Here is a 19,088-nt window from a genome sequence, read left to right on the forward strand (position 1 = left end):
CATTGCTTCCATCAGATGTGATGGCCTTCAGTAGAACAATTAGATTTGGGCCCAGCATCACCACAAAGGCCAACAAGATTTGGCTGATCTAAAATTTTGAGAGTTGGTGCTCCCTTCATCAAACATCAACAAAGGTGTCTGAGTTTCGAAAGCGTATACTCCCCAAATCTTTTTTTTTGTCTCTGAGGTGTTACTGCACTCAAATCTAGCCGTACGTGTCCTAGAGCTTGTGTTGCAGGCCACAGCAAATAGATTCTTCAGTCCAAATGTGAGACCTCCTCATTGCTAGATGGATCGATGTGTCCCTTCCCCCTTCTGTCTTCTTTCTCTCTGTTTATTGTTGCTTCACAGATTATATTATCTGCTGAAGGTTCCCTCCCCCTCTGATCTTTATAAAAACTTTATAAAAACTAGACCAGTTCCTCTGAGGAACTTGTTGCAAACAAAACAGACTGAGCTTGAGAATCCTGACAGCTTGAGCAGCTGCATGATGCTACCTGGCAGCCAGAGAGGAACTGACCCTTCCAGGAAATCCCAGGGGAACTTGAGCCTTGCTGGACACCTGTAGTTGATGCCCCTGCAGACAGGGATAGTTGTGGGGCTGAGATCCTGTGTGACTTGGTGGTTAAGAGTGGCAAACTCTAATCTAGAGAGCAGGGTTCAATTCCCCACTCCTTCATATGAAGCCTGAGAGATTGCCTTCAGCCAGTCAGTTTGCTCAGAATTCTCTCAGTTCCACCTACCTCACAAGATGCCTGTTGTGGAGAGAGGAGGGGAAGGAGACTGTAAGACACTTGGAGACTCCCCAGGATAGAGAAAAGCAGGGTATAAAAAAACTACTCTTCTTCTTCTGGGGTGAGATGCCTATTACACAGGTTCCAAAGAGCCCATTGAATAATCTGTGCCCATGCCCTTCCCAAATAATAGCTGGTTCATCCACTCCTGCATTTAGTTTCACATCACTTATTTCCATAAGGATTTGCCTCTGAATTTATGAGCTAAGGAACAGCATAGGGATGTGAAAGGATCTGAGAGTTGTATCTGTGTTTCAATCTCATCCATTCTTACATGCAAGCCAGCGAGAGGTAGCTACCAAACCTCTCAGATCAGCCAAATCTTGTTGGCCTTTGTGGTGATGCTGGACCCAAATTTAATTGTTGCCTTCCTTGCACACAAGCCAGCACATGATGCTGCAGCCATAAAGTAATAGCCAAGCATGTATGAATGTGCCCTAACAAATTTCCATTCTCACAGTGGGATTTATATAGGTCAGGAATAAATGCAAGGTGAGATGTTAGGCATTATTGCTCTGATCTGGTGGTCCTTTAGAGAAAAGAGAGGCCTAATGTGCTTTCCTTCTCACAAGGGCTTCCCCGTCAATAAATGGAGCATCTCCTTTAGGCTAGCAGAGATGCCTACTCAGAGCCATCCTCTCCAGTGTATCAAAAGGAAGGTGCTGCTTCTTGCAGGGGTGGTGACCCTGAAGTCCTCACAAAACTCTTGTTTGAAAAATCAAACTCAGTAGTGGTAGCCATGCTGGGTTTTGTTTCCCAAGTCAAGCACCTCATGCTCCCGTATTAACGATCTGTTCACAAATCAAAACAAGTTGTATTTCAAGTGCATGCGCTGCTTTTACATCTGTGCAGCTGACAGTGTTCATCATTCACCATCACGGTAGCCAGATGGTCACTAGCCACCGTAGGTAGGTAGGTACATGCTCAGAATTGTGCTGAAAGGTATTGTGATGCAGGACATTCACAACACATGGCTTCGGTATCTAGGCCATGCAGTGCCTTTGGAATAAAATCATATTTCCCACATAACACTGACTGCAAGAATCACATGTGTGAATAATTCGAGATCCTGTTCCCTGAAATGCTTTTAAAGGTGGGGGATTGGCTATGCAAAATGGGGCAACTAGCAAATCTTTTGCCACTGTTTACGGGGTTATTGTCCCCTTTTAGGAATCCGAGGCAGACAACAAATATTAAAAATAATAAAGAATGTCGTTTTATTAAAGAAAAGCACACAAGACAAATAATAGACTGTCTGCAGTTATGCAATTCTGCTGACACACATATGCAAGGAGCAGGAAGGAATGGAATGACTGAGCTTTGGGGGGAAAGGGGCAGCAAGGGTGTATAATTACCAACCTGGACATGGGGAGTGCAGGAAGAAAGAGCAGAGCAAAGTGAATGAGCCTGCATTCAAGTTGGGTATCTGGCAGGATCTGAGGATGGGAGAACCTGATTTGGAGGGCTCTAACTCAAGCCCTGCAAATCCAAGCCTCCCCATACTTGGAGAACAGGTAGAGGAGAGGTGTGTGTGTGTTTAAGGGGGTATTCTGTGCATTCCTAAACACACTGAACCTGCAACTCTTTTCCCCACAAAGCAGTTCCTGGGGGGGGGCACATTATTTGGTGGGTCATAACTTGGACCTCCTAAGTCCAAGCCTCAGCAAACCTGGGGGATAGGTAGAGGAGATTGAGCTGGAGATCCTATGCATGTTCTGTGTCTCTAGTACACTGTGTCTCTAGACAGGGTTCCACCATGTCATGAACCCCACAGTTCATATGAAGCCTTTTTAGATGATGATGGTTTGTGATCCGATTTGTAGGTGAACCACAGACCACAGACTGTCATGAACTGCATTTTCCCAGTTCATACCCTTCACTACTGGTGTGTGTCTGGGAGGGCACAAAGCATCCAGCTGGCACTTGAGTGTGGACTGAAGGAAAGAAGTATGCCTTCCTTGCACACAAGCCACAATTACAAACAGCAGTGCAAGTGTGCTCATACACCAAGTATGTGCAATCCAGCTGAGAACACCTGAGCAGTTTTCTAGTATACAAGGGCAATTTTACGTTCAACTGTGAAGCCACAAAGGTAAACTAATTCATTACTATTCAGGAGTGCCGGTTTCATGTTAGTACATGCAAACTCATGCATAATTATCCAAGGTGAGAGTATTCCAAGGATACAAAAACAAATGTTTTGTGGATCAGTAATAAACAACTAATGTTTGAACTGTTCCGTGTATCTACCAGCTTCTAAAACAGCTTACCTTGGTTAGCATGTCCCTTAAAGCTTCATTTGGATTAGGCTTCACCCCTCCGTGAAAGGCCACAAAAGCAGTTTGGATCTGAAGAACAAGGACATATAGATTCACTTTCCTGCCTTAATTTATAATATCAGGTTTTTCTTTCCAGAACAGAACAGCCTGAGCCAAAGCATGAAGGAGCAGTTGGAAATGTCAGCCTCTGCTTTGAAATTTCCAGACAGGACTCAACCCTTTAATGTATTTTTCATTGTTGAATGATATTTAATGTTTCATTAGTGCCTAAATTAAATGGGCATGGCATGCCTTGATGGTTCAGTGATGTTATCTGGGCTGCAGAAAATGTGTTAGAGTATGTGAAGGGACATTGTAATGCCTCAAGCCCAGCTGATGCGCCAGTATTTTAGCCTTTAATATGAAATCCACATTCATAAAAGACATCTTTTCTTTCTGCCCTCTGCAAAATATTAATATTTTACAGAGGCAAGCAACACATACTGTCAATGCCAAAAATTTCACATTATGTGCAGGGTGAATGTAATAACTCAACGGTTAGAGAGCTCTTTTTATCTTCAAAGCACATTAGCCCAATAAATGAATCTGACTTCACAACTATCTTTCAGGTGAGACCTTTAAAGACGAAAAACTTGTTAGCTTTCTGAAAGCATTAATGTTCTCAGATGCCATATGTATGGATGGGGTGCGTGGAGGAGAGCCTGACAGCTACACCAAGAACTGGAATGAAAGTGGTTAATTGCTCCAGAATAGTCATTGCACCTTTTAGGCCTGGCTTTCTCAACCAGGGTTTCATGAAAGCCTGGGATTTCACAACAATCCTGGAAAGATTTTGTGGATTGGGGGTGGGTGGGAGTTAATTATATATACAAATATATATATAAGGTAAAGGTATCCCCTGTGCAAGCACCGAGTCATGTCTGACCCTTGGGGTGACGCCCTCCAGCGTTTTCATGGCAGACTCAATACAGGGTGGTTTGCCAGTGCCTTCCCCAGTCATTACCGTTTACCCCCCAGCAAGCTGGGTACTCATTTTACCGACCTTGGAAGGATGGAAGGCTGAGTCAACCTTGAGCCGGCTGCTGGGATTGAACTCCCAGCCTCATGGGCAAAGCTTTCAGACGGCTGCCTTACCACTCTGCACCACAAGAGGCTCAAATATATATACACACACATATATACACACTTATATACATGCTAGCAATAAAGCCCATTGTGGAAAAAATACAATAGGCTCTAGAGAATTATTGCTATTAAGGACTGCAAATGGGGGCTGAAACTCTTAAGAAGAATGTTGGCCTTGACCCACTTAATTCCTGTTATATAGCATATGTTTTAATGGGCAGCCTTCTAAAAATGGAAAGTGTTCCTTTTATAAGGGTCCCCGGTCTGGCCTGGAGTGATGGTGGTAGCCAAGCTTCATACTCCTGAGCAGTGAGGGAGTGGAGAGTAGGCATCCGCTATAGGGTGTGTATAGGGGAGGGGGCTTGTTTTCCAGGCCAGCTCTGTTGCTTGAAGAAGAACACTGGGACTGGATCCCAGCACATTGCTGCCTCCGTTGAGTAACTGTAACACACTTCCCTTCCCTTTGCAAGACTTGCGAGCAGCACGCTCGGCCCCCACCACATGCAGCACGCTCCCCCCCTCGGTGGCTCAGGATGGGGCTGGGCTGCAGGCTGCCTGTGGGCGGGCTGGATACCTGCAGGTGGGCTGGAGGCAGGACCATCCCTGCAGCCAGGCCACCCCACTGGGAGTGTGGCACACTCGGAGAGCAGGGCTATAGCTAGGCAGTACTGGCTTCCACAAGCGGAGAGGTGAGTGAAAGGAAGGGCGGGCTCCTTGCCTACAGGAGGGAGGGAGGGAGGGGGAGGAGGAAGAGACCAGATTGCCCGTAGTCTTCAAGTGCCTGCAGAACAACTTGCTTACTTAGCAGGTGGGCTGGGACAGGGAGAGAGGGAAGGCAGGCAGGAAGGCCACGGTAGAGAAGGGAGGGGGAAACTCTGCCAAGGGAGGGAGGGGAAATGCCCTGGAGGGACCCTGTGCAGGGAAAATACAATCAATTTTCTATACAGTAATTACAATAATTCACAAAATCTTTAACACTTAGCATAGAGCACTCCTGGGCGGAGCCAATTCAACCTCCTTTCCCAGTGGCATTTAGCCTCTGAATGGGGACAAGTGCGCTAGAGTGCTCCTCACCTGGCTGGTTGGGGGGGGAGCAGGGGTGGGCCAATCTGCTGTGCACATTCTGATTGGCTCATGATGTTCCACAGACTGGACGCAGAAGCCGAACCAGCTCTGCTCTGGAGGGCTCTGCACAAATATTTATAAAGCTAAGTGTTAAAAACAATTGTCAGATGATATTTCTGTGATGAGACTTCTGGTGATGTGAGTTTTGGGGGAGTGACAGGAAGCTGTGACCTGCTGACATCACTTCTAGGGTTTCTAGAAGCCTGAAGAATATTTTGGGGTTTTCTCAAAGGTAAAAAAGATGAGAAAGGCTGTTTTGGGCCTTAGGAAACAGGTTATTCCCCACAACTTCTTACCTTTAAAAAAAATGTATAGAGTTTTCTGTCTGGAACTCCAAAATAGTCAGCAGAACAATCTTATTCTATCAGTCCATAAATTGTGCATTGGTATTGTTGTGTATATTTTCCTGGAGTATCTATTTGAGCTGTGCTCATCTGTATGCATTTGGGATTATTTAATGCCATTAAAGATAAACTGTATCTATTTCTTCTATCAGCTGACACCCCAAGCAGTTCCAGTGACTATGTCTGACTGTGGTCCATTTAATGTTATAGTTCACATGGCAGTAAGTTTTCTGACACTGACTGAGTTGGTGACATGGCTTGGAATGTTCCATTTTTCAAGAGACAAAGCTGTTTATGGTCCACATTCTGTGAGAGAAGGGCCAGTTCCTTGGGTACTATGGGGCTGGTTAAAGCGTTAAAGAAGAGACAGTAGTAACTAGAAATAGTAACTAGCAATGAAAAGCAGTGATCTAATATATGTGGAGATCTGGAGGAGTCAAGAAAATGGCAGCAAAACTCAAAAGGAGATACAGGTTTGTGTATTATGAGCAGGAAGGAAGTGAGCAGGCAAATAGATGGCCAGCAAAGGAACTTCAGCATGGTTAAATCCGGACCATGATCGTTATGACTTCTGTCACAGTTACCTCCAAGGGAAGCTGAATACCTCTCTGGGAAACTGCTCTTTGTAGAGGCACAATTAGCAAGTAGGGAGATAGGCTGCACCACTCTCCCTGTAAGGTAGGGCTGAATTTATCCCTGGTCTCCAAAATCCCTGAGCCAGTTTTTGAACCTGTCAGGGAATTACCAAAGATGTCTCAAATCCTGTGCATGGCTGAGAGACCTTGCCAAACATGACAATGTGCCTAAGAAGACACTGAGGCCCATTCTGCACAAGGATCAATGTTGCCAATTGGTTCCTGAAAGCGGAAACACTATTTTTAAAAGTGCAATCTTGGCATTTGTAGTGGAATCCAGTAGCGTTTCAATCGTTTCCCACAGGTTTCCGGTCTCGCAAAAATCACTAGAAATGAAGTTTTGTCTCGCCCCTGGCCGTCAATCAAACGAACAGCCAATGGGCGGCTGTTTTCATGCTCCTGAAAGGCCCCTTTCCCTTTAAGAACAGTTTTTTTCAAAAAAAAGAAAAAAAGAAAAACACACGTTGCAACGAATATGCCTTGATTCTTCCTAACGTAGAGACCCATCTAGCTGTCATGTGAACTGGTGAGTCATCGTTGCCACGCTCCCCCAAGTGAAAAGAAAAATCCCCCCCCCCGCACGGGTGCGATTTTTGGCGGAAAATAAAGGGAACTTGCAAACGGGGCTGTGTTGTGCTTGGTGACTTAGGGGAGCTTTAAAGCACTTCTGTGGAGGGACTGTAGCTGGAGAAGCATCACTGGGTGAATGAAGGCTTGCCGGTTCATTGATTTCTGCTCGCTCCGAGAAAAAAAAAATGGCGATCGCCATTCCTGTTCCTATTCCTATCTAAGCACTTACACTCACAAGAATGAGGTTACAGAGTTGTTTCAACATCCAAAGAGCATAAGCAAAGTTTCAAAGTTGGTCAAATCTAAGGGAATTCACAAGAACCAAAGTCCCACAAAATGAGGGAGGGATAACAAGGGGATAAGACAACTGATGTAAGTAAAGAAGGATACTTTATGGAATAATTCCACATAGGCCTTCATACACAAGGTCAATCAAATTCATATGCCAATTAAGACTTAGGCCAATGACACCATTGGTGTTAGGGGAAACAACCAATCAGAGCTTTTAGCTAAAATAGCTGACATCATTGTGATTTTTGCCAGTGCTAGGTTGGATTCTCATGGTGTTCTCTGGAGAAAGCCTGATTTTCAGTTCAGTTCAACACAGAACTAGCTACTAAGCTTCAAGGCCACAGGTGTAAGACTTCCAAGGACAATAATCTCTAAGGCTTAATTGAAGGCAAATACATTTACAAAAAGATCAGTCTGAGGCCTGCATGAAGCTACAGGCTTGAGCCAGAGTTTGAGAAAGCAACAGAATAAAGCAGGTTAGCTGTTTTTCCATGGCAGCTTCTGCTGTCACTGTAACACTGTGATATACTGCACTGAAAGGAAGACAACTTTGAATGCTAATACAAAAAAGCAGATGAGCCTGAATTTAGGGGAGAAGGGCTTGGTGTAGTAGTTACGATCGGCAGCCTCTTATCTGGAGAACCAGATTTGATTCCGTACTCTCTCGCAACCTCACCTACCTCAGGGGGAGCATTTCCAAATTAGGAGACAGACCTTGTTTTCACCTCACTTTGGATGCTGCAACTCTAGCCCTTGCGCATTTGGGCTTTCCTTTCCTCATTTCCCAGGCTGCAATTCACCATATGCTTTCCACAGTGAGTCTGATGGAGGCAATCTCCCATCATGCTTTGCTCCCTTCCCCTTTTCAAAAAATGTGGTTATTGTAAAATGGTGCCTGCTTACACCTTTTGTTGTTGTTGTTGCACCCCTTAATGCCACCATTCTGTGCCCTTGATTGCCTTCTCCCCAATGTGTCATGAATGTAATTTAAAAAAAACACTCCTGGGTTATAATGTTATAACACTGCTGTGCAAGTCTGCTTTTTAGAAACAGCATTGTAACATGATTTTTCAGAGGGAAGGGGGAGGAGGGAGGATGGTGATGAGGAAAGGGGTGTGTCCAAATGACTCAAAATGGTGGGTGTGAGGAAAAGCCCAACTGCATGCATTTCTGCATTGAGCAGCCTCAAATTAGACTCTGACTTGACTGATGAAATTGCGGTAACCAGGGATTCACAAATGTGCAGTAAGTCAGATAATTCGGGACTGTGCTTGGACAGGGTAATTTTATTGCAGAAACAGCCAGAAGCCAGCCCTTTAAAACTGCAAATCCAAATGATATTGTGGATGTCTATTGTGGGGAGAAGAAGGTTGGTGACTGTAAGCTACTTTGAGACTCCTTCAGGTAGTAAAAAGCAGAGTATGGAAAAAACAGCTCTTTACTTGTTCTCTTAAAAAAGCGGGGGGGGGGCAGACACATAGACAGTCAGTATGGAATATTCTCCTTCCAGCCTCTTCCCCAACCCCCAACCCCCAACCCCCAACCCCACCCACAGCTGCCTCCTTTTCCTCTCACCTATCACAATGCACAGCCCAGGCCTAAGGAAAGCAGTGCTTATCAGCTGCTAAAATTCCTCTGTTGGCCGGTGAGCAGTCACACAACAGCTGCTGGCAACATCGTTTTTTAAAAGCTAAAGGAGCTGATTTGACTTGGGACACCAGTGTGGCAGGAGGAGGGGCTCCCTCCGACTTCTCCTCCATGCACACAAATGTACCTGTTCCCTGAGCTGAAATGGCATCTGTAGGGAGTTATCTGCATAAATGCCCATGGAGTATTCGAAGCCTGTGCCATTTCAAAGTTATGCAAATTACTCCTGATGGGGCTCTTTCAACTCAAAGAAAAGGCATGGGGGAAGGCAGGAGATGAAAGTGGTTTGGGTCCAGGAAACTCAGACCCAACTTGTTAAAAAAGAAAAAAGGATTGTTTCATTAAGGCCTTCATTTAAAAGGGTGCAACTCTGTTTAGGATTGTACTTTTGATAGTGTGTAGAGTTCAATGGGGGGCAGTTGTTCAATGATATATGAATGCCGAGGTATGAAGCCTACAGCTCCCTTGCTCTTCAGGTCTTGGTTTGAATGGTGTGAAAAATTCGTTAGTTCACAGTGTGGCGAAGCCTCAGTCGTTCTTTGAACAGCTTTTGGAAAATTCAATATGCTCATTAGCCTGCCATGCAAGAGAAGCAGCACAGCCAGGTGTAATATTCTGCATGGTGGGATTTGCAAATCAAGTGTGCCTGTCTCTGTACACGTCTGTGGGAATGCAAGGACATCAGAGAACAGGCTCATGAATATGAGAAGGCACCTGCGGACCTGACACAGGATCCCCTGTTTCCTTCACTGAGCAGGATGAAATGAAAAGCTGCAATGCTTGGATTTCCCATACATAAGAAGTATGCAACGAATTGTGGCTCAGTCACAGAGCATGCAAAAAATCCCAGTTCCATGAAATTGGTGCCAGGCTGACCCTGGCCCAAATCAGGCCATCTGTCGCTTCGCAGCAAGGGAATGTGGATATTTCTGCGTTTCCTTTTTTGCCCCGGGTGCCAATGGGGCCTATCTCAATTCAGGCCTGTGTGAGAGGATCCAGCTCTGTTGGGACCTGGGAAGACATGGGGACAACTGCCTCAAAGCAAAGAACTGGCAGCAGACCACAGTGGTGCCACCAATGTGGAATGGGCCTTAATTATTGCAGTTGCCTATGATGATCCATGCAACGGTCACCTCCAGAATTGACTTCTGTAACTCACTCTATGCTGGCCTACCCTTGTCCTTGACCCGACATTGCAGCTGGTACAAAATGCAACTCGTAGAGTCCTCACTGGAACATCTTAGAGGGGTCGTATCCAGCCGGTGCTGAGGCAGCAGCACTGGTTGCCAGTTGTGGCCCGGATCAGGTTCACAGTTTTGTTTTTGACTTTTAGGGCCTTATGCGATCTGAGACCCACATATTTGATGGACTGTATGCTGCCTTATGCACACACCCCCCCCACACACACACATAAATGTTAAGATCTGCAGGTTCCAACGTTCTGGTTGTTCCTGGTCCCCAGGAGTTTCTCCTGGCCTTGACCAGGGCCAGAACTTTTTCTGTCCTGGCCCCAACCTGGTGGAATGAGCTCCTAGAAGAACTGAGGACCCTGCAAGAACTTTCTGTGTTCCAAAGCAGGGGCAGTCAACCTGTTTTCCCCCAGATGTCCATGGACAACAATTCCCATGAGAATTGTGGGAATTGTAGTCCATGAACCCATGGGAATTGTAGTCCATGAATATCTGGAGGACCACAGGTTGACTACCCCTGTTCCAAAGGACAGAGCTCTTCCACCAAGTCTTTGGTTGAGGTTAAGGTGTGGGAGATCAGGCAGGCCCCTCCAGATTAGACCACCTGTAGTGGAGTCTGCATCTAAAAATTGTCCCTGAGGCACAGGGAGGGGGAATTGTTGTGAGTGGGAGGGGAGAGTTTTTCTACCAGGATACTTGTTTAAATGGGGGATTAAGGGTTTTATGTAGGGTATTCTGTGTACCCCACTGCAAGACAGCTTGTCTGATAGCGGTGGACAATAAATCTAAGTAATAACAACAATAATAAAACCATTATGTCCTGTTCACCCCTGACTGCTGCATGAGAATGATAATGCCATATGTGAGCTCCATGCTATGCAGTGCTCCCTCTTTTTTTCTTCTTCTTCTTCAAACCAACCCAGCATTCTTGAGGAATCCCGCCCACATTGCTTTGCATGCTGTCCCAGTAGAAGTTTCTTCTGCACCAAACTGGAGGGATGCTCCTATGGATATTGTGATTGATTGCATCCATTAGGAAGGTTGACTGTTGTTTGTTTCAGCATCAATGCATCTGTTAGCCAACAAGATAACAGGGAGCCAGCCAATGTTTTCTTGTAATTACCGAAGGTACAGATAAAGCATTTTGCAAAGGGGCCTCACCATAATGAATCTTTGCTGACGTATAGCAGGGAGATCATTATCTATTAGAAACAGATCCATAGGTAGCATGGGAACAATCCCAACAACGGAAAGGAGTGGGGCTCATGCTCTGCTTTGAAGATACCAGCAAATGTTGCTCCCATGAATTCAGGCTTTTCTGCACGGCTAAAAAGCCCTCGATTGTAAATGAAAAATGATCCTGGGGTATCAAAAGCCCCACAAGACCATGGCATGACACGGTTTCATGTCAAGCCCGTGCATGCATAGATATCATGTAACCCTGTCTATATACTCCTTATGCCCTGCTTTGATAATATCCACTAGACATTAATATAGGAAGACACTGGAGGGAATCGTAGAAGAAAAAAACCTGTCCTGAAAGACTGACTCTCAAAGGGTATGTAGGACACACACCTGCTCTGGAGAGACTTTGTCAGGGCCCCCTCCCTCTCACCCAAACACACACATACAAATATACACAGAGAGATATAAAGAGACACCCTTCCCTCACCTCCCCGTCAGTTTCCCCCTTACCTGTTGGTTTCCCAACCTCCTCCCTGCTTCCTCTCCCCTTCCTCCCTCGCAAACACACTGAGATTCACTCCCCTCCCCCCCTCTTGTTTCTCCCTTTACCTAGTGGTTTCCCAACCTCCCTCTCTCCAAGCAAGCAAACATGCGTGCGCACACACTCACTCCCTTCCCTTCCCTTCCTCCTTACCTGGTCTTCTGCTGCTGCCTTGGCCTCCACAAGTCATGCAACGGCTGAGTAGGCCCCAGAGGCCATCATGGCTGGTGTGAAGGCCTCAGGAGCAGCTGCTGCCTTGGCCCCCATGGGTCGCACAACAGCTACCCAGGCCTCGGGGGCCAGTGCAGCCACTGTGAACAGCTTGGTGATGGGGCTGCTGCTGCCTCAGCCCCTACAAGTCATGCAGAGGCTGCCCAGTTCCCAGGGGCAAGCGTGGCTGCTGGCTGGGCCCTCCATCTTCTCGCATGCTTCGTGGGTGGGACGACAGACGTCACGTCCGTCTATATTTCCATTTGACACGGTGCACCAGAAGATGTGTCCCACATCGATTATGGAAAGCCAAGTCTAGCTGAGACAAGCCACGCATGGGTAAAAAAGCTTAAATAGCAATATCTTAGCACATGGCTCTTGGGGCTCTGGCTACCACAGGTTGTTTCTGGGTAGTATTGTTATGGGAAAATGAATTTCTTTTTTCTGGAATTATACTTCTAAGCCAGCTTGGTGTGACAGCTTCTAATTTGGTGACAGCTTCTAATTTGGTGAGCCAGGTTTGATTCTCCACTCCTCCACGTGCAACTAGCTGGGTGACCTTGGGCTAATCACAGTCCTGATAGTGCTGTTCTCACAGAGCAGTCCAGCCAGAGATCTCTAAGCCTCACCTACCTCACAGGATGTCTTTTCTGGGGAGAGGAAAGGGAAGGCAATTGTAAGCTGCTTTGAGACTCCATTGGGTAGTGAAAAGCAGGGTATAAAAAAACAACTCTTTTTCTGATATAGCTATTAATTTTTTTATTCTCTATTTTCCTGTTTTAAAAGGGATTTCTCTTTCATTTCTCTTTCATTTCTCTTTGTAGAGGAATCAATGTGTCCTTTTGTAACTTCAGCCTTAGCAGCTGTTTTATGTTACACACCACATGGTGGTGCTGTAGCCAGAGGATATGATGGTTTGGGAATGGATTTCCAGCCTCTGAAGTTCTACAGAGTGAAATTAAGCTCAACTTCCACCCCTGCCATTGTTCTCTTTGCATTTCATTTTAAACTAAATAGAATTGATTAGAAACAGACTCTAAATTTCTTAGAATAACCCCCATCCCCATTTATTGGAATTCAGAGACTAATTGGGTAAAGAGGAAAAGTGAATTTCTCTGAACAGTGTTACTTCTAAGAGGGTTACCTTGAGTGACATATAAAGCAGAGTTTAAAACTCTTTTAAGACAGTTGAAGACAATGGGTTAAGACAGGGACCTTTTCCACAACAGGATCCAGCCTGGCACAGTGTTTGTCTGGTCGCTGAACTAATTTCTACTTCCAGACAACATCAGTTCCAGTCTAGGGCAGTCCCAGGCCTGGGTTATTCAGGCCCTCAGTCACCCCATGGCAAGAGAATGCTGACATTCCCTTGCCACGGGGCAAATGAGGGTCTGCATCATGCCAGACCTGGGACTGCCCCGGACTGGTGCTGACATCGTACAGACGTATGACCAGACAAGCTCTGTGGAGGGCCATATTCCTGGTGCAGAAAAGGTCAGGCTCTTTCAACAGAGTTTCATGAAACCCTGTGGTTTCTCAACAGCACTGGAAGGGTTTCTCTGATTGAGTAGGAGTTAACTAATTTTAAAATATATTTTTAAATGTGTTAAACATTTATCAGGTAATATGACCGTATATAGTTATGTTGATCCCCCCCCCCTGAAAAATGACCAATGATGGGCTTGGTGAGGGTGGAAAGCAGAGGGGCCCCAATCATACCAATCCTTGCTGGCAGAGGCTTGTCTCATATGGTAGACACTGGAGTCCAGATTTTAACTACATTGTGAGGGTGGCAGAGGGTGATGGATGCTTGCCCCATCCCTGCTCGTGGCCCAGTGGAGTAGGCTACTGGCCCATTTCCACTGTTGGAGGGGTGGGGACAAAACAGCATGATGTCATATCCATTGGGGTGATGTCACTTCTGGGGGCGTGGCAGGGAGGTGTGGCCTGCTGACAGAACTTCCAAGTTTTCTTGAAGCCTGAAGAATATTTCAGGGGTTTCTGAATTGTAGAAAGGTCAGGAAAGGCTAAGTTAAGATATTGCAATCTGTTGAGAATTGTACTGCTTGCCAGGTTGCTACTCAAGCAAATATGACCTCCAAATTACTAGTCCATAAACATTTTGACTACTATGTCCAGCCATGGCAGTTATTTGTAGCCAATATTTTTTTAAAAAAAAAAAGCAATCTCTCCTTTTCCACATGGTAACCTGGCATAGATTTAATTCACACCAAGAAGCTAGACAAGTAGCCATGCAGAGCATGTTATTGTGGGAATATTCAAGATCTGTGATGTGCATAATTGAACAGAATATGAAAAATATCCTACAGGGGGCATGGGAGGAGAAATATAGCTAGCATATTTAGTTTAGGAACTTCCTGATGTTTTTCAAGTAGTCTCCTACTGTGGCTCTTTAGAGACTTCCTGCTCCTTTGAACACATTTCCACTCTGCTTGGCTGCAGAACAACAGAATGAAATAATAGAATAGTTAGCTAGTTAGACTGTCAGGACTTTCTCCTCCCCTTTTCTATACAAAGTTATTTCTCTTCTAAATAAAATGATGTTATTCTTTTAAGCAGGCTGGTTCAATGTTCTCTTTTGCATATCTAAACTCTGTTAACAGTAGTAAAGAACTATCTGAAAGTACACTGACTGAGCAGTGTTGAACATTCATTGGAGTTGTCTTTATTACCTATATTCTCGGAAACAATCTGACACATGTGTTGGGAGGTAATCAGACCTTTGCTGAGGTGACCTCTGTATGTTTTGAGCCTTAGAAGTTTTGACCTCCTGGCTCACATGTGTCTCAGGAGAATGATGACACCAAAATAGTCCAGGGGGTTGGACTAGATGACCCATGAGGTACCTTCCAAGTCTATGATTATATGAAATGGTTCCCCTGAGTGTAGATACAATGCCTAATCTACCATTTGAGGCAGGCTGAGTATTACCATTAAATTACTTGCTCTTGTAAAGTATTGTGCACAATAGGGTGTACTCTAGGAGGAAAAAAATAGGCCTGTAACTAGCCTCCTTCCTCAATTATAAATGCTCATAAAATTCATGGACATTCCAAAAGACAGCACAAGGCACTGCAACACAGATATTCAAAACTGTAGAGAATTATCAATCTGCTTGACAGATATTTAGCCTCAGGGGCACAAGATCATTCAGAGAGCTGCAGTATCTGCTTAAATTTACAAGCAAATTTTTGAAGACATTTGCAACCCTTTAGCTCATTGGTCCTTCAAAAACACAGGGTGGGATCCTGTTATCCGTAGGCACAAGTATCATGGGATTTTCCCTGCCTGCCCCTCCCCCAGTGCAACTTCCAGTCTTTAGTGAGTGTATTCTTGGAGTCAAGAAACGTGCATACTAATAGTTATTTACTTAGTTAATTGGTGTATTTTTAGCCCTTTCTCACTGAGGCTGAATGCAAACTAGGAACAGAGAAAGAGAGAGAAAGAGAGAGAGTGAGAAATAATTTTATAGGGTAGGATATCAGATAGATCAGGCTTTGTCAACCAGGGTTTCGTGAAGTTGGGCTATCAGAGAGAGGGCCATTTTGTTTGGCCATGACAGACAGACAGACAGAGTTCTTTCACCTATGAAGTTAGAAGCCAAGGTTGTCATGAAATACCTGGACTTTGCAGTTACTGTGTTGGTAATTCATACTATATATAAATGTGACTCTAAACTATGTCCAGTAGGGTTGTTTTATCTCAGAAAACAACAAAGTAAAAAAAGAGCCACTTTCAAACCTTCATGGGAAAAAAAAACCTTTTGGTTAAATTTGTACTGAATATACCCTTATTGTATCTTAAACATTGTTCCTAGCAGCCAGGTCATGAGAATGGGCAAACAGCATGAAAGTTCATTAGCTTAGCAGGGCAGGTGAAAGATCCCATGAACCGAGCATGGCAAGGATGAATCACAGAGAGTGTTAAGGGACGTGACAAAATGATACATAAAAATTGATCCAGTCTTGTTTGGGTAAACATGAGAGTGCTTTCCTATATGCACAAAAACTGTAAATTTATGCTGAGTGTATCTTGACCAATGTTTACAATTATTCTGTCTAGTTATTATGTGTTCCTGTCTATAATCCCTCAATTCTTAAAACCTGAATACTCCCTGATTGTTGCTTTTGAAGATAAGGAGGGCGGGCTGCTTTCTAGAACCAAAAAACCAGTGGTTTCCCATGCTGTACAGTTTATGGGAAATGTAGATAAACTGCAGTGGCTGGCACATGATGCCCAGTCGCATGGTGGTTTTTGCCCCCTGGTTAGCTGTGCACAGTGTGCTTCAGGAATTGAATAGGACTGTTTTGTGCACAATCACAAATCCGGTTTAAGGAGAGAGAGAGAGAGAGAGAGAGAGAGAGAGAGAGAGAGAGAGAGAGAGAATTAACAGCTTACGCAATTGTCTGTGCTTGGAGAACATGATTTGGCAGTTAAGTAGTCCAAATTTGAGGTGCTAGCAGATAAAAGGATAAGGTATATTCACACTCTAGGCCAACCACATCCTAGGTATTGGTCTAGTTTCTGAAAGCTTCCCTCATACTCCCACACTGCCTGAACTTTCTGTTCAGTTTTTCTCAAAAGAAATTTAAAAAAAACTAAGATCCAAAATAGAAAGTGAGGTTCACTAAGTACCCAAGGATTCTATTGATAGAAATTACAGTCAGCTGAATGCATGACTAATGTTATCCTCCAGAAAAGAATTCCAAAAACTTATGAATACACCCCAAGCTGCTTCACACATGCTCATCTCTTGTTTGCCTTGTCAGATCGCATGTGGTTTCTCCACAGTGTCCCAGACATTCTTTATGAAGTCATGAATCAGAGACATGACTATACTGTTCCCAAGACCACATATTACAAGTCTGACTGAAATTAGTTGACCTGTGACAAATGCCTGGTCAGGGCTGAGCTATCAATTGTGTAAATGCCCTCTCAATACAAATGGATTTCCCCCCTCACTTTGCTTATTTTTGTAACCCAGGCTATCTTCTCAAAATTAGGCTCCCTCTATACTTGTTTGGAGCCTCTTGTGGCGCAGGGTGGTAAGGCAGCAGAAATGCTGTTTAAAGCCGTCTGCCCATGAGGCTGGGAGTTCAATCCCAGCAGCCGGCTCAAGGTTGACTCAACCTTCCATCCTTCCGAGGTCAGTAAAATGAATACCCAGCTTGCTGGGGGGTAAAACAGTAATGACTGGGGAAGGGAATGGCAAACCACCCTGTATTGATTCTGCCATGAAAATGCTAGAGGGCATCACCCCAAGGGTCAGACATGACTCGATGCTTGCACATGGGATACCTTTACCTTTACCTTTATACTTGTTTGCCTTTCTGTTGACTTGCAGGAGGGTATTATAGCTGGAATAAGATGTGACACACCAATGTTGGATATAAACAAGGCCACTGCTTTATTACCTCCCCACAGGACGCGTCAGGCCGCCGGGCCAAGGGAGCTCCCACCAGCCGTGCTCCGCGCGACTGCCGGGGGCTCCCTAGCCTAGCGCCCACTGTATTTTGATTGCAGCGGGCTTGATCACTAGTATTATATAAAAATAGAGGGTGGAGGTAATAGAATCATAGAATCATAGAGTTGGAAGGGACCTCCTGGGTCATCTAGTCCTGAACCCCCTGCACCATGCAGGACACTCAGAACCCTATCACTCATGCACCTGGCATCCCCTTGAACCTTCACAGATAATGATAATTCCCCCCAAGATACTAGCAGTTGTTCTGCTGAAAGCTTAAGGAACTCATGAGGTTTACCTTCCTCTTTGTCTAAATAGTCCTTCCAACCATGATGAAACATCTACTGGAAAAGTAAAAAGGCAATTCTAGCATTTTCCACAGGACGAATAACTGTTTTAGGAAGGTACATTGCACCGAAAAGCAATTACACAGCACATCACCCATCTACATTGGAATAAGAACAGTCCTGGTCTTATATTTATATCCATTTGCCACTTAATGTGGTTTGCAGCAAATCATCTCTAAAATTAATTGCTGCAGCTGCCTGCTGTTATGGGGTTAGTTCCAAGGTGTCTCTCTGGGGGGTAGAACAAAGTAATTCTCCAGCAGATACCTTCCTTGTAAAAGCAGGATATGATTCACTGCTATGCTGACAGTTGTTCTATGATGCCGAAAAAAGATGCAGGAACTGTAGCCTGAGTCTTGCTTCTTTTAAATATAAATTTTGTTTCTGATTCGGGGGGGAAGAAGCTTAGAAAGCATGTTTTGTGCTACAACTTGGGGGGGGGGATTTTTTTGCCTTTTCTTGCACAATTGAATGCCTGTTCGTTGCTCCAGGCAGTTCACTTAAAAAAAAAAAAAGTATCCCACTATCTTTAAAGGGTGCAGAAATCCCGAGATCAGAGTTTGCATAGCAGAAGCCAGGCAGCCTCTAGAAGGTCATGTGAAAGAACAAAGGGCCTCCAAAGGGAGGGGCGGTCAGGAGGAACACACCTCCAGCCCAGGAGCCACCCAGTGCCCACCCAAGTGGAGGAAATTGACATGGAACATGACAACCATGTTGTGGTCTGAGACTGAGAAAGAGCATGGAAGGCCTTTGGCTGGCTTCATTTTTATTTATTTATTTTTATACCGCCCATTCTTTACAGCTCTGGGCAGTTTACATGGAACATTATAACTTTACAAAGAACATTATAATAATTTATAATATTATATACATTTCAATAGAATATCACAACAATTATGCTAGCTGCGTGGGGTTCAGGGGAGGAGCTTGGACCTGCAGTGGCATCAATTGTCCAATCTCCTTCTGCTGTCTGACTGAGGGTGGAGCACTGGGTGGGCCTAGAGTTCAGGATCATCCCCTGAGTTCACCCCTTTCCCTATTTAGTTGGGTGACTTATAGGACTCCCCCACCCCAGTTGGTTTCTGGCATTTCCTCCCACTCTTTCTTTGTTCTTGGTTGTTACAGCTTGCAGTTGGGTTAGTTTCTTTTCTTTTACTGCATTTGTCACAGCTTGGCTGGATAGTTTGGGCATTAGGATGGATCCTCGTGTGTGGGAGGGAGCTGTGACAGTATAACTACCTCTTCCATTCGAGGGATTCCCTTCATGAGTATTGGGGAAGGAGCCATTCAGCAGTATACCCAGCTTGGGGGCTGTTGGCT

At 44.9% G+C, this 19,088-nt stretch overlaps 1 long non-coding RNA gene across 1 annotated transcript in view; it reads left to right on the forward strand.

The window, feature by feature from the left end:
• The first annotated feature begins 8,309 nt into the window (after positions 1-8,309).
• Positions 8,310-19,088, forward strand: part of LOC143831352 (uncharacterized) — a 32,673-nt gene continuing 21,894 nt past the window's right edge. Inside the window, exon 1 of the long non-coding RNA XR_013228843.1 lies at positions 8,310-8,408. This is a non-coding gene — a long non-coding RNA (uncharacterized LOC143831352). The remainder of the gene's footprint in view (positions 8,409-19,088) is intronic.

Source organism: Paroedura picta, chromosome 3, assembly GCF_049243985.1.
Source record: "Paroedura picta isolate Pp20150507F chromosome 3, Ppicta_v3.0, whole genome shotgun sequence".
Lineage (NCBI taxonomy): Eukaryota > Metazoa > Chordata > Lepidosauria > Squamata > Gekkonidae > Paroedura > Paroedura picta.